The sequence below is a fragment of the Eptatretus burgeri genome, chromosome 9, assembly GCF_056783735.1.
Source record: "Eptatretus burgeri isolate ZD-2024b chromosome 9, Ebu_testis_v1, whole genome shotgun sequence".
NCBI lineage: Eukaryota > Metazoa > Chordata > Myxini > Myxiniformes > Myxinidae > Eptatretus > Eptatretus burgeri.
In genome coordinates this window covers 2,066,824-2,079,490 of record NC_140969.1, presented here as the reverse complement: position 1 = coordinate 2,079,490, position 12,667 = coordinate 2,066,824, and the positions used below count along the sequence as shown (strand labels likewise).

Here is a 12,667-nt window from a genome sequence, read left to right as displayed (position 1 = left end):
TAGTGCACGTCGATTTTGGAGACCCCACGGCCGCCGTGGCAAATGTGACTTAGGCCTAAACGTCGCATGCCTTGATACAAGAAAAAGCGCGTAATTTGTGGAATGATTTAAAGAAGAAACAAGAAGCTGAAGGAAAGGGTGAAGGCGCAGAGACCTTCACAGCTTGCCGAGGCTGGTTCATGAGGTTTTGTCATCACGCCAACCTCCACAACCTGAAGTGTAGCGGTAAGGCAGCAAGTGCGGACCATGCTGCCGCATCAGAGTTTCCAGCAAAGTTGAAGAAGATGATTGAGGAGGGGGGTTACTCACCGAAGCAAGTCTACAATATTGACGAAACCAGATTGTTTTGGAAAAGAATGCCCTCCCGTACATACATCGCACGAGAAGAAAAGACTGCTCCAGGGTTTAAAGCAGCAAAGGACAGGCTGACCTTATTACTCGGTGGAAATGCAGAAGGGGATGCAAAACTCAAGCCGCTTCTTGTTTACGTTTCTGAAAACCCACGAGCGCTAAAGGGTTGCCTCAAGCCACAACTTCCCGTAATATGGCGGTCAAATACAAAGGCTTGGATGACTGGGGCATTGACCCACGATTACGTGATCAATTACTTCTCCAATCATGTTGAGAAGTACTCCAAGGAGAACAACATTGACAACAAATCTTTGCTGCTTGTAGACAATGCTCCTGCCCATCCTCAGCATATGGAAGACTGGTGTGAAAACGTGCAGGTAGTATTTTTACCACCAAATACTACATCACTTTTACAGCCTATGGATCAGGGAGTTATTGCTGCTTTTAAAGCCTATTATGTTAAGCATACCATGCTGCAGCTTATCAAAAAAACTGATAAGGACAATCTATCAATCAAGGAGTTTTGGCGAACATACAACGTAAAAATGGCTTTGGAAAACATGAAGGATTCATGGGCGGAGGTGAGTGCCTCCACAATGAACGCTGTGTGGAAGAAAGTATGGCCTGAGTGTGTCCACAATTTCACGGGGTTTGCTGATGTTCCGTTGATTACAAGTCAAATTGTAGACCTGGCGCAGGAGGCTGGTTTTGAAGAGGTTGACGAAGAGGACGTGGATGACTTACTGGAGTCTCATGCAGAACCCTTAAGCAATGAAGATCTCATGGAGTTGGAACAGCAGTGGGCTCTTGAGGAAGAAGAAGAAGAAGATGCTGTGACACCTTCATCCAAGCATCTCACCATGAAAAACCTCAGCCAAATCCTCAGCTCGTTTGAAAATGCCATAGAATTTGTTATCGAGCAAGATCCAAATCTTGAAAGGAGCACTGATTTTAGCTGTGTTGTTTATGATGCCCTTTGTTGCTACAAGGAACTTTATGCAGCAAAGAAAAAGAAAGCCGTCCAGCCCACTCTCCATGCATTTTTCAAGCCAAAAGATGCAGCACCAACTCAATCCACCATCCAGGATGCTCCTTCAACCAGCTGCCAAGAGACCGTTCCCGCTGGTGAAGAAAGTGACAGCACAGTGTCAAGTGAAGAGGGGGACGATTCTGCCACTCCGCAAGTGTGACTTGTCCACCACAATCAACTCCGTTCCTCCAGCCTCGGGGTAAGTCGCCACTACTCGAGGAGTGTTTTGTTTATTTGTGTTTATATCCAAAAAATTCCGAGCCAAAAACGCATCCCCCCTTTAACACATTGGTTTCTATGGGAAAATGTTTTGTTTCACACAGTTTCGCTTATCATAAGGTTTTCCAGGAACGCAACCCTTGCGAAAAGTGAGGACATATATATATATATATATATATATATATATATATATATATATATATATATATATATATATATATATATATATATATATATATATATATATTGTTGCGGTATTCGCGCCCGCCGGCGTGCTGACGGCCACGTAACTCGAATCGCGGCACGTCGCCCACCGGACGGACAATCCAGTCGTGACCCTCTCGGACTAACGCGGGAACCAGTCACGGGTGGATCTTTCAGTCTCACCGCGATCGAGCCAATCAGCCCCCGCGTGGGATAGGGTTGCTCGCCAAATTCGACCTACCTAAGTACCCACGCGGAGGGTAGACCGGGCGATCGCACCTCGCCGCAGGTCGACTTCGGACACGGGCCACTTAAGCGACCCGTTCCGTACTATCAGAATAACCGAGCGGTGTTATCGTCGACCTCGACGGTTCGATTAATTATCGGGCGTATTCAGCCCACTACCAACCCTTTACGTGAAGCAAGATGGGGATTCAATAGAGGAAAAGACGAAGCGAAGCGGGAAACAGTTCAACACAAAGCACATTTATTCGCGGCACACGGGAGCACACATATACAATTCCACCAAATGCACACAGAAAAGACACAATGTAATTTATACAAAAAGCAAATGTGAAAGCGAAGACACAATGCAGAGCTAATACCGACTACCGAGCACACGGCAACACTTATACAATTCTACTTCACAGACGGCGCCGACAACACATACCCAAAACCAAGGAAAAGAATACCCTCAAGGATGAGGCGGGCCTGAGGCCGAGACCGGGTCGCGCCTACCCGTCTGGTGATGAGACGCGGAGCGGCGATGGCGCCTCAACTCCGCGGGCCTCGCGGACAGTGTCTGGTAGGGGGTGGGAAAGGGGCCCCCTTGGTCGCACTATCTCAGCGCGGGGGGAAACAGGAGGGGGTTGCTGATGCTCGGGGTATAGAGGATTTTTATTATCCCGCGACGAGCGTCTCCACCTCGGCCAGGTCGCGCTGTCGGCCTCCCTGGGGTGCAGCTCCCGACGCGAGCACCCCCTCGTCTGGTGTCGCTGCCTTTCCACAGCTCCGTCCCCTCCGTTCCGACTCCAACGCACACGACGACCAGCTCCTTCTTGCCAACTCCACCGCCCGCGAAGTCCCGACTCTCCGTTTCCGACTCTCCTACTCTCCTACTCTCCGCCTCTGGACTCTACTGGACTGACGAACACGGTCCTTTTATCAGCCCCGTAGCTTCGCCCTCTCATCTTTGACCCCCTCCCTTCGACCTTTCACCTCGCTCCCCATTGGCCCGAGAAAAAGTGGGCGTGAAGGCTTTTTGATCCATAAATTTGCATATATCGATCGCCCTGGGGGCGGGGCCAATTCGGCCCTCGCTCACCGATTGGACGGCAAAAAGTGGGCGTGTGTCGTTTTTGATCCGTTTTTGAAGCACAAAATCCGTGATTTTGTACACGCTGTTCGGCGCGCGCCCTGCACGAGTCCAACACCGGTACCCACAGCGGGGCAAGAACGGTGGCGATGCGACGGTTGCGAGGTGTGACGGGAAGGTCGTGGCGGTTGTGGTGAAGCGGCGTTGTGGTTGGTGGTTGATGTTGTGGTTGTGGTGGTAATCATGGCGGTTGGTCCAAAATAAAGATAGCAAAAGAAAACGGCTATCCTGAAGAGTCGCAGCACGCATAAATGACATGTATTCCCACTAGACAACGGGTTTGGGCCTAACTACACATGTACTTACCGAGATACCTCACCTAAGGGACCTGAATGGTGGTTTGCGAATTTGGTAACCACAACACTACCCCCTCCCCTTTTTACAGACTCGTCCCGAGTCGTCAAATTTTCGTGTGCCATCATGTGTAGTTTTCCCCTAGTACATTTTACCTACGGATCCCTGAGTGCGACATTCATGGTATTCGTGTCCCCAAAATAAATAACCTGAGGGCTGCGTAACTATCTAAACAAACTCACTCACACGGACGACTTAAATAAAATTGCCGGCGCTAAGACATACATGCCGGGGGCGCACTCATATTTACAGTACATCTTAACCTTAACTTACAAATTTTACACTAAACCATGGCCCAGGATCACTGAACTCTGCAAAAGAAAAGCAGTTAGCAGGGAGCCAGGCTGCTCGCATGCAGTCTCTGGCTCAAAACAATGCAGGTGACAGGGAACGTGGCTGGCTGCTCACACGCAGTCCAAGGCCTTCCCTTTTTGAACTGAACGCAGTGAACCACAACGGTGCATGGGCTGCACAAACGCAGTCTCCGTGCCAGCTCAAGTGGCACACGCAATGAGCACAACGAATGGATGCATGAACGGTTTGAACTGAATGCAGTGAACCACAACGGTGCATGGGCTGCACAAACGCAGTCTCCGTGCCAGCTCAAGTGGCACACGCAATGAGCACAACGAATGGATGCATGGACACAAACACGGTGCACGGGCCGCCACTGCAGGCCCGTGTTGTAGCTGCCAACGGGGCAGTTCTCGCAGCTTGCAAACTGTTGCCTTGATCCTGGCGCACATGGAAATGAACAGGGGGGGGGGGCAAAGCAAAAATTGAACGGGGCTGGTTAACAGGGGCAGTGGGCATGGCATGGCAAAGGCAGCAGGCAAACACAGCCCGCAGAAGAAGGCCGCTGCAGGCAAACACAGCCGGCAGATGAACTGGCCGGCACAGGCCTTGAAGAAAAACAGCCAGCCGGCAGATGAAGTGGGCCGGCACAGGCCTTGCAGCACAGCAGCTGCAGACGATCCAGCCGGCACAGACCTTGCAGCAAAATAACAGCTGCCGATGAAGTTGGCCGGCACAGGCCTTGAAGAAAAAACAGCCAGCCGATGAAGCTGGCCAGCCTTTGCCGTTCAGTGGAGGTTGGTGGAGGGGGTGCGGTGGTGCTGGCCACTCGGAAGGCGGGCTCGGACCTACCTACCTGTCTCCCTCCCAACCTATCGCCTTTGCCTGTCACTGTACATACCCACTCCCTTAATTTGTCAAACCCCAATTTAGCCCCAACTTATTTTTTTGTTGTTTTTATTTTTACTCCCCCACTATAAATCGTCCCCTAACCCCCTTTATCGTCCTTGTTCGGCTAACCTATCCTGTCACCTAGCCGACTCCCAACCCCTACGTTCCCTTCCCGGAGGGGAACAAGGGAGAGCTAACGTCCTGTGTCGAGGCCCAACGAAGCCTCAGAATGGCCTCTCCAGAGTTCGGCGATCTATAACCAAAGTGGGTCCAGCGGCCCACAACGACAGCGAGGGGATGGATGGTGCGGAGGGGTACATCTCCTAATCTACCCTAACCATTTAACTGTTAAACTACCCCGGGGCTTTCAACAAGCGCTTCTCGCTTAAACTATTGGTTCTAACAACCCAGATTCCCGTCGCCTGTGTTGGTGTCCTCACAATTTCGGGCCTCGCCCCCCAATTTTCTCTCCGTGCCCTCACACGGTCTCATGGCTGGGACACGTGGCTCCCTTTGGCAGGCACGACCCTCTGCTGAATCTCCCGCTATGGCACCCCCGGGCACTACACTGCCTCCGAGCCTACCAGCTCCCTAACACCGGGGAGTGCCCCCCATGGCACCTCCCCTGAAACGCACACGTGGCAGGCTGGCTTCCCGGGCCCCTTTCCGAGGGTCACCCATGCCCACAACACTGCCCACGCGGCTAATGGCGCCCCGGGCCCCTGCACCAAGCAGGCGCACCCGTGCCCACTACTCTATCCCGGCCCCCCATGGGCCCATGGCCTACCGCGGCCGACTAGCCTGGTGCCCGGGGTACCCACTCAGCGATACTCACCTTTCGCAGCCACGCTCCCAAGCCCGTCAACAGGGCTCCTGCACCCCTCCAAATGGGTCTCGAGCCTACTTTCCCACCAACAACAAAACGACCTCCATTTTTCAATTTGACTAACCCCCTAACTCACTTTATACTGACCCCGGGGTCCCTTGGGCGGGAGTCACTCCTCCCCCCAATCACTCATCGCACCATGCATTCCCCATTCGCTCCATACACACAGACCCGCTGGCCTCACTCACTCATCATGTACACGTACTCACCTCACAACCCACCAACAACTCTTCAACACACTCACCACTGAACTCTGCCATCCTCCTAACTACATCCCCTAACTAACTCGTGCTCCCACGTCATCCCTTAAACTAGTAGCACGTTCCTTTTAACACTACGTAGCTAAACTACGTCCCCTCTACACATCCACAAGTCTGTCACTGTACTCAAAATGTCCCATTTTATTTCCCAACCTAAAGCTCACCTAAATCCCTCGACCTAATCCATTCCACGGACTCCATGAGGACTTACCCCTGCCCCATGAAGTCGGTCTAACTAAGCTAACCCTTCCCCCTAACTAGTTTCCATCCTGTGCCCAGGTAAGGGGGTCTTCCACCCCTTGCCCAGGAATCCTGTGCACCCGAAAGTGAGGCTTGTTTTTTTTTTCCATGCGCAGCACCTGCGCGGCAACTCGCGCACTTTACACCTGCCTGTGACGTCATGCAGCTGCACGTGTTCCTCGTCCCTCCTTGGACGGTACCATCCGGCAGAGATATCCCTCCTGCCGGATTCCAACCCCACGTGCAGCCATGGCGTCACCGTGCGCATAAAAAAAAAACACAAGCCCCACGTCTCGAGGGGTTCCCCACGCGAACACATGTGCTTTGCCCGTTGGAGCTTAACACACACGATCGCGTGGAGAACCCGTCCGGTCCAAATCCATAATCCTGCCTAAACTTTGTCCGTCCGCGGGATCGGCAAATCCACCGCTGGCGTTTCCGGACCGGGACTTCACTCTCGCAAGCGAGCACGTGGTGGTCTCGTGCGTTGCACAGCACGAACCTCGTGCTCACTGCTGGGTGAACCCGGCACGGTCCCCGAAACAACTACAGCCGCTACCCGGCTTTCTCTCCTCTGTCGCCGTCTCCGTCTCCATTCCACACACGCATACCTGCGTGTTACGACGCACACAGTCCACACCATTAAACTCACACCGGGAGACGCGGCTGCGTGCTCCCGCATGCCAACCGACATCTCCCTCACATACCGCTCTCTCACACACACGGTCTCCCTTGCACACAGCGACCTTGCACACGGCCGTTCACTCACCCGCGGTGCCTCACTCGCACTCCGTGCCTCAACCACACACGCGGGGGCACTCAACCGCGGTGCCTCATCCACACTCCGTGCCTCACTCACACACGCGGGGGAACTCACCCGCGGTGCCTCATCCACACCCGGCGTGCTGGGAAGCACGTACTCCGGCACCATCGCCACCACACCACTCACACACGGGGTCGCTTCCACACACGGGGTCGCTTCCACACACGGGGACGCACTCACGCCTTGCACCACACACACAGGGACAACCACACTGGGGATTTGTGTCCCCACAAGGGTCTCCGGGGCCTCTATACCCCCCAAGCTCTCCGTGCACCCGTCCACAGCACCCGTCCCCTCAACCTCGCAAAGCACGACCGAACTCACCTGGTCGTGACTCGCCTCAAGGGGGCATACTCCCTCCCCTCGTTCCTGGAGGAGGCCATCCAGGTGCTCGCACTGGGTCCCCACACGCTCCGCGAGCTCACCCCCATTGTCCTCCACTACCTCCGTGTGTGTGTGCGCGTCACTTACCCCGTCTTCATCGTGTTTATTGGTCTCTGCTTCTTTCTGGCGTCTTTCCCTTATCTTTATGTAGGTCAACCTTGCTTTCTCTTTAAGTCGCTCCCGTCCTTCCCTGTTTTTCACTCCTTGCTCTTTCACGATCTCCGCGTACCTCATCCTTGCTTTCCGTATTAATTGTTCTTTTCTCTCCCTCCCAATTACTTTCACCTCGTCTCTTGTCTCCCGAATTACTTTTTCCTTACCCGCCTCCACCGCGGGCCTGTCAGCCGTTGCACCCCCTTCCAGCTCGTTTGTTCCGACACGTGGAGTCGCCATTTTAAGTTCCCTGCTCACGGCCTTCATGCCCGCCTGCAGGCATCGGCCCATGTTCTGCGTCTCACCCCGTAGTTCTTTCATTTCTTTTTTCATTTGCTTGCCCATGCTTTTCATTTCGTTTATAAATTCATTTGCGTTTGCATCCATTTTCGCTGTCATTGCCGCCAGCATGGCGAATAGCTGGGCCATGTCGGGTGCGCTTGGGTGAGCCGTTTCGGCAAGGGTCGGCGGGTTTTGGTGGAGGGGGGGGGAGGTGTCATACACCGCGGCCGCTGCCGCTCCTATTTCGGGCTCTGGGTTCAGTTGGGCGAGTCCGTGTTCCTGCACAATCAACATTTCCTGCTCGGGGATTCCATCCTGGACCATGGATTCTACACATTCTACATCCATTTCTAATACCCCCGGCTCCCGCTCGCCTTGAGACGCCATCTTGCTTCTCTTAAAGGGTTAATTTCGCTCGCTCGTAATTTGGAGGGAATCGGGGGTCGCTTCTCTCACCCCTGGACCGATTCCCGTGAATTTAGCTGGAGACAGGAGAGCCTGTTGTCCCGCTCTCCAATACCAGTGCCGCGAGGAGGGCGATGAATTTGTATCGCACGACCTGACACCAGTGTTGCGGTATTCGCGCCCGCCGGCGTGCTGACGGCCACGTAACTCGAATCGCGGCACGTCGCCCACCGGACGGACAATCCAGTCGTGACCCTCTCGGACTAACGCCGGGAACCAGTCACGGGTGGACCTTTCGGTCTCACCGCGATCGAGCCAATCAGCCCCCGCGTGGGATAGGGTTGCTCGCCAAATTCGACCTACCTAAGTACCCACGCGGAGGGTAGACCGGGCGATCGCACCTCGCCGCAGGTCGACTTCGGACACGGGCCACTTAAGCGACCCGTTCCGTACTATCAGAATAACCGAGCGGTGTTATCGTCGACCTCGACGGTTCGATTAATTATCGGGCGTATTCAGCCCACTACCAACCCTTTACGTGAAGCAAGATGGGGATTCAAGAGAGGAAAAGACGAAGCGAAGCGGGAAACAGTTCAACACAAAGCACATTTATTCGCGGCACACGGGAGCACACATATACAATTCCACCAAATGCACACAGAAAAGACACAATGTAATTTACACAAAAAGCAAATGTGAAAGCGAAGACACAATGCAGAGCTAATACCGACTACCGAGCACACGGCAACACTTATACAATTCTACTTCACAGACGGCGCCGACAACACATACCCAAAACCAAGGAAAAGAATACCCTCAAGGATGAGGAGGGCCTGAGGCCGAGACCGGGTCGCGCCTACCCGTCTGGTGATGAGACGCGGAGCGGCGATGGCGCCTCAACTCCGCGGGCCTCGCGGACAGTGTCTGGTAGGGGGTGGGAAAGGGGCCCCCTTGGTCGCACTATCTCAGCGCGGGGGGAAACAGGAGGGGGTTGCTGATGCTCGGGGTATAGAGGATTTTTATTATCCCGCGACGAGCGTCTCCACCTCGGCCAGGTCGCGCTGTCGGCCTCCCTGGGGTGCAGCTCCCGACGCGAGCACCCCCTCGTCTGGTGTCGCTGCCTTTCCACAGCTCCGTCCCTCCGTTCCGACTCCAACGCACACGACGACCAGCTCCTTCTTGCCAACTCCACCGCCCGCGAAGTCCCGACTCTCCGTTTCCGACTCTCCTACTCTCCTACTCTCCGCCTCTGGACTCTACTGGACTGACGAACACGGTCCTTTTATCAGCCCCGTAGCTTCGCCCTCTCATCTTTGACCCCCTTCCTTCGACCTTTCACCTCGCTCCCCATTGGCCCGAGAAAAAGTGGGCGTGAAGGCTTTTTGATCCATAAATTTGCATATATCGATCGCCCTGGGGCGGGGCCAGTCGCCCCTCGCTCACCGATTGGACGGCAAAAAGTGGGCGTGTGTCGTTTTTGATCCGTTTTTGAAGCACAAAATCCGTGATTTTGTACACGCTGTTCGGCGCGCGCCCTGCACGAGTCCAACACCGGTACCCACAGCGGGGCAAGAACGGTGGCGATGCGACGGTTGCGAGGTGTGACGGGAAGGTCGTGGCGGTTGTGGTGAAGCGGCGTTGTGGTTGGTGGTTGATGTTGTGGTTGTGGTGGTAATCATGGCGGTTGGTCCAAAATAAAGATAGCAAAAGAAAAACGGCTATCCTGAAGAGTCGCAGCTCGCATAAATGACATGTATTCCCACTAGACAACGGGTTTGGGCCTAACTACACATGTACTTACCGAGATACCTCACCTTAGGGACCTGAATGGTGGTTTGCGAATTTGGTAACCACAACAATATATATATGTATATATATGTATATATATATATATATATATATATATATATATATATATATATATATATATATACATATACATTGGAAAATCGATATAACGCTCACCGGTGGGGTCCAAAGCGACGAGGGCGTTATAAATGATACAGCGCTATACTGATGCAGTGAAAAATATTTTATATTACATACAAACCAAAGCCACAACACGTGGACATGTACGTCGGCCATCTTGGATTGTTGGGGTTGATGACGAAGCGGGCAAGTGAGTTACAGGAGATACGGATGCTATGATGGTTTGAATTGAATTGATTTTGTTCATCTCAGCTTCGCCATTTATACGGGAAAGGTGCGAGAAGATGACAGCTCATGAGTATTTTCACACCACATGTCAACTCAACGCAGGGCGATGACAGCTTGAATTTAATTCGCCACTTAGCGCTATTTTGGACTAACTTTGTCTCTATTTTCTCACTTTTTTGCCTTTAAACATGAAATAGTAGTATTTTTTGGGGTCCAAGGTGTATGAGCGTTATATCAGGACAAGCGCTATAACGCTTCGCGTTATATCGATTTTCCACTGTATATATATGTATGTATCCCCATTGGATAACAGTCCACACCAAAGCGTCGCCTCCAGCACAGAGACTTCAGCCCAGTGGCTCTGTCAAAGAGACAAAGATTAAATGGTCATCATCTGTTAAACATCAAACGGAACCTCCGATCTGGATTTTGGGCTTATTTATTCACCATTACAGTCAGGAGGTGTATTTGATGTATAAATGACGAATGTGGTCATCATTGGTTTTTTCTTTTTTTGTATACCTTATTGAGGCTCGCGTGAGAGCAAGTGCACAGCAAGGCGGGTATGAGACTAGGGGCGGGAGTGGGAAGGACAAAACAGTGGGGAACAGAGACACTAGGAGATCTGTGGAAGGGAGAGGGATGGGGTGGGGAACACAGGGTATACAAGATGGACATTACAGGGACTTTCAGGAAGGAAAGCAGGGAATTTGAAGGAGGTGGGTTTCGGGTGGATTAACGGGGGTAGAAAAGATCGAGGAATTGGATGGGGGACGATAGGTGGTGGTGAACACCTGTTTTGAAGACCTGGAGGGAAGAATGGGATTGAACAGAGTGAAGGAGTTTATTCCAAAGGCAGGAAAAAAAGAGGAATGAAAGAGTGAAGGTGAGCAGTGATTTTGTGAATTTGGTACTTTTACCAGAAGGGGGTTGTTGGCAGACCTTGAGCACCCTGCGGAAACATGGTGAGAACAAATCGCAGACACAGCAGGGAGGGGTGGGGCGGAGGGGGGAGACTGGAGAGGAGACGGTAGAAGACAGAAAGACCACCGACCTGCCTGCGGTGGGAGAGTGAGAGGCCCAAAGATTCAGCCTCATCGCGGGAGATGCCAATGATCCGAAATGCCTTGGTTTCCACAGCGTGAAGCCGAGAAAGGTGGGGGGCAGGAGAGAGCAGTACTCTATCAGGCTGCGGATGAAAGCTTTGTTCCTCGTCAGGAGCTCAGGCATTCTCTGTCATGGCATTCTCAGGCATTCTCTGTCATGCAGTCTGCAAATGACTTTGAAGGCCAGCTTGGAAGTGTGGCTTTGTCAGGAAAGATCATGGCAGATAGTGAGACCCAGAAGCTTGAATGAAAGGACTTCTTAAAGATGATTTTGAAAAAGTGGATGGGGGGGGTGGGTGGGTTCAAACAGTCCTTTCGAAGAGACATAGTGAGAGTGTGAGATTTGTCCGGATTGAAAGACATGTTCCACGTGTTGGACCAGTATGTGATTTTATCAAGATCTGCAGTGAGCGAAGAAGCTGCTGCTTGCCGGTGTGAGGGATGACAGATGGTACGGCAGAGGGTGGAGTCATCAGCAAAGAGATAAAGAGGATTTTCCAGAGAGTCGGAGTGATCATTGATGAAAACCAGAAAAAGAACAGGGCCCGGAACGCTACCTTGAGGAACTCTAGCCTGGACAGGAAGAGGGGATGAAAGAATTCCATTTAAGGCCACACTAGTCCGGCAGGAGGGAGCTTGACCCAAAATTCCCGGATATAGTTTTTTTTCTTTGTTGATTATCATAGTATAGAACCTATGTAATGATATTTAGGTGGGTGTGAAGTTCTCACCCTTGGGCAATTTTATATATTTATACATTTTCAAAATGGCCGTCATTCAGATAATTGTCCACCATTCGTTTTACAGATATATTGACTATTAAGACATATAAGGCCTGCATTTTGTTATATAAACCCATATTTTATCGCAAATTATCAAATAAAAGTTATGTATATATTATATATATATCATTCACTTACTTTTTGTCATGGCAGCCATCTTTAATTTTAAAATGGCTGCCATAATAACTCATTTTTGACGATATTTTGGTCAATACCGGTATGTACAGTTTTAATTTATCAGAATGCATGATTATTTTGGTGTAAAACAATTCAGTTATTGATATAAATTCCCCACTTTATTATAACAATCATCATTAATATATTTTATATCTATATAATAGGATTATATATATCCTAATGGACCCTAAAGTCCAGCGGAATAATGTCGATTACGTTTTACATAAATTTGGACGTGCATATTCACCTAGCACCTAATAGCACGAATAACTCTCCAAGTTTACTTTATGTAGA

General features: G+C 51.5%; 1 protein-coding gene across 4 annotated transcripts in view; it reads left to right on the top strand.

Moving 5' to 3' along the window:
• LOC147019423 (serine/threonine-protein phosphatase 2A 56 kDa regulatory subunit gamma isoform-like) overlaps positions 1–12,667 on the top strand; it is a 203,411-nt gene that overhangs the window by 17,867 nt on the left and 172,877 nt on the right. The gene's annotated exons all lie outside the window — the stretch shown is intronic.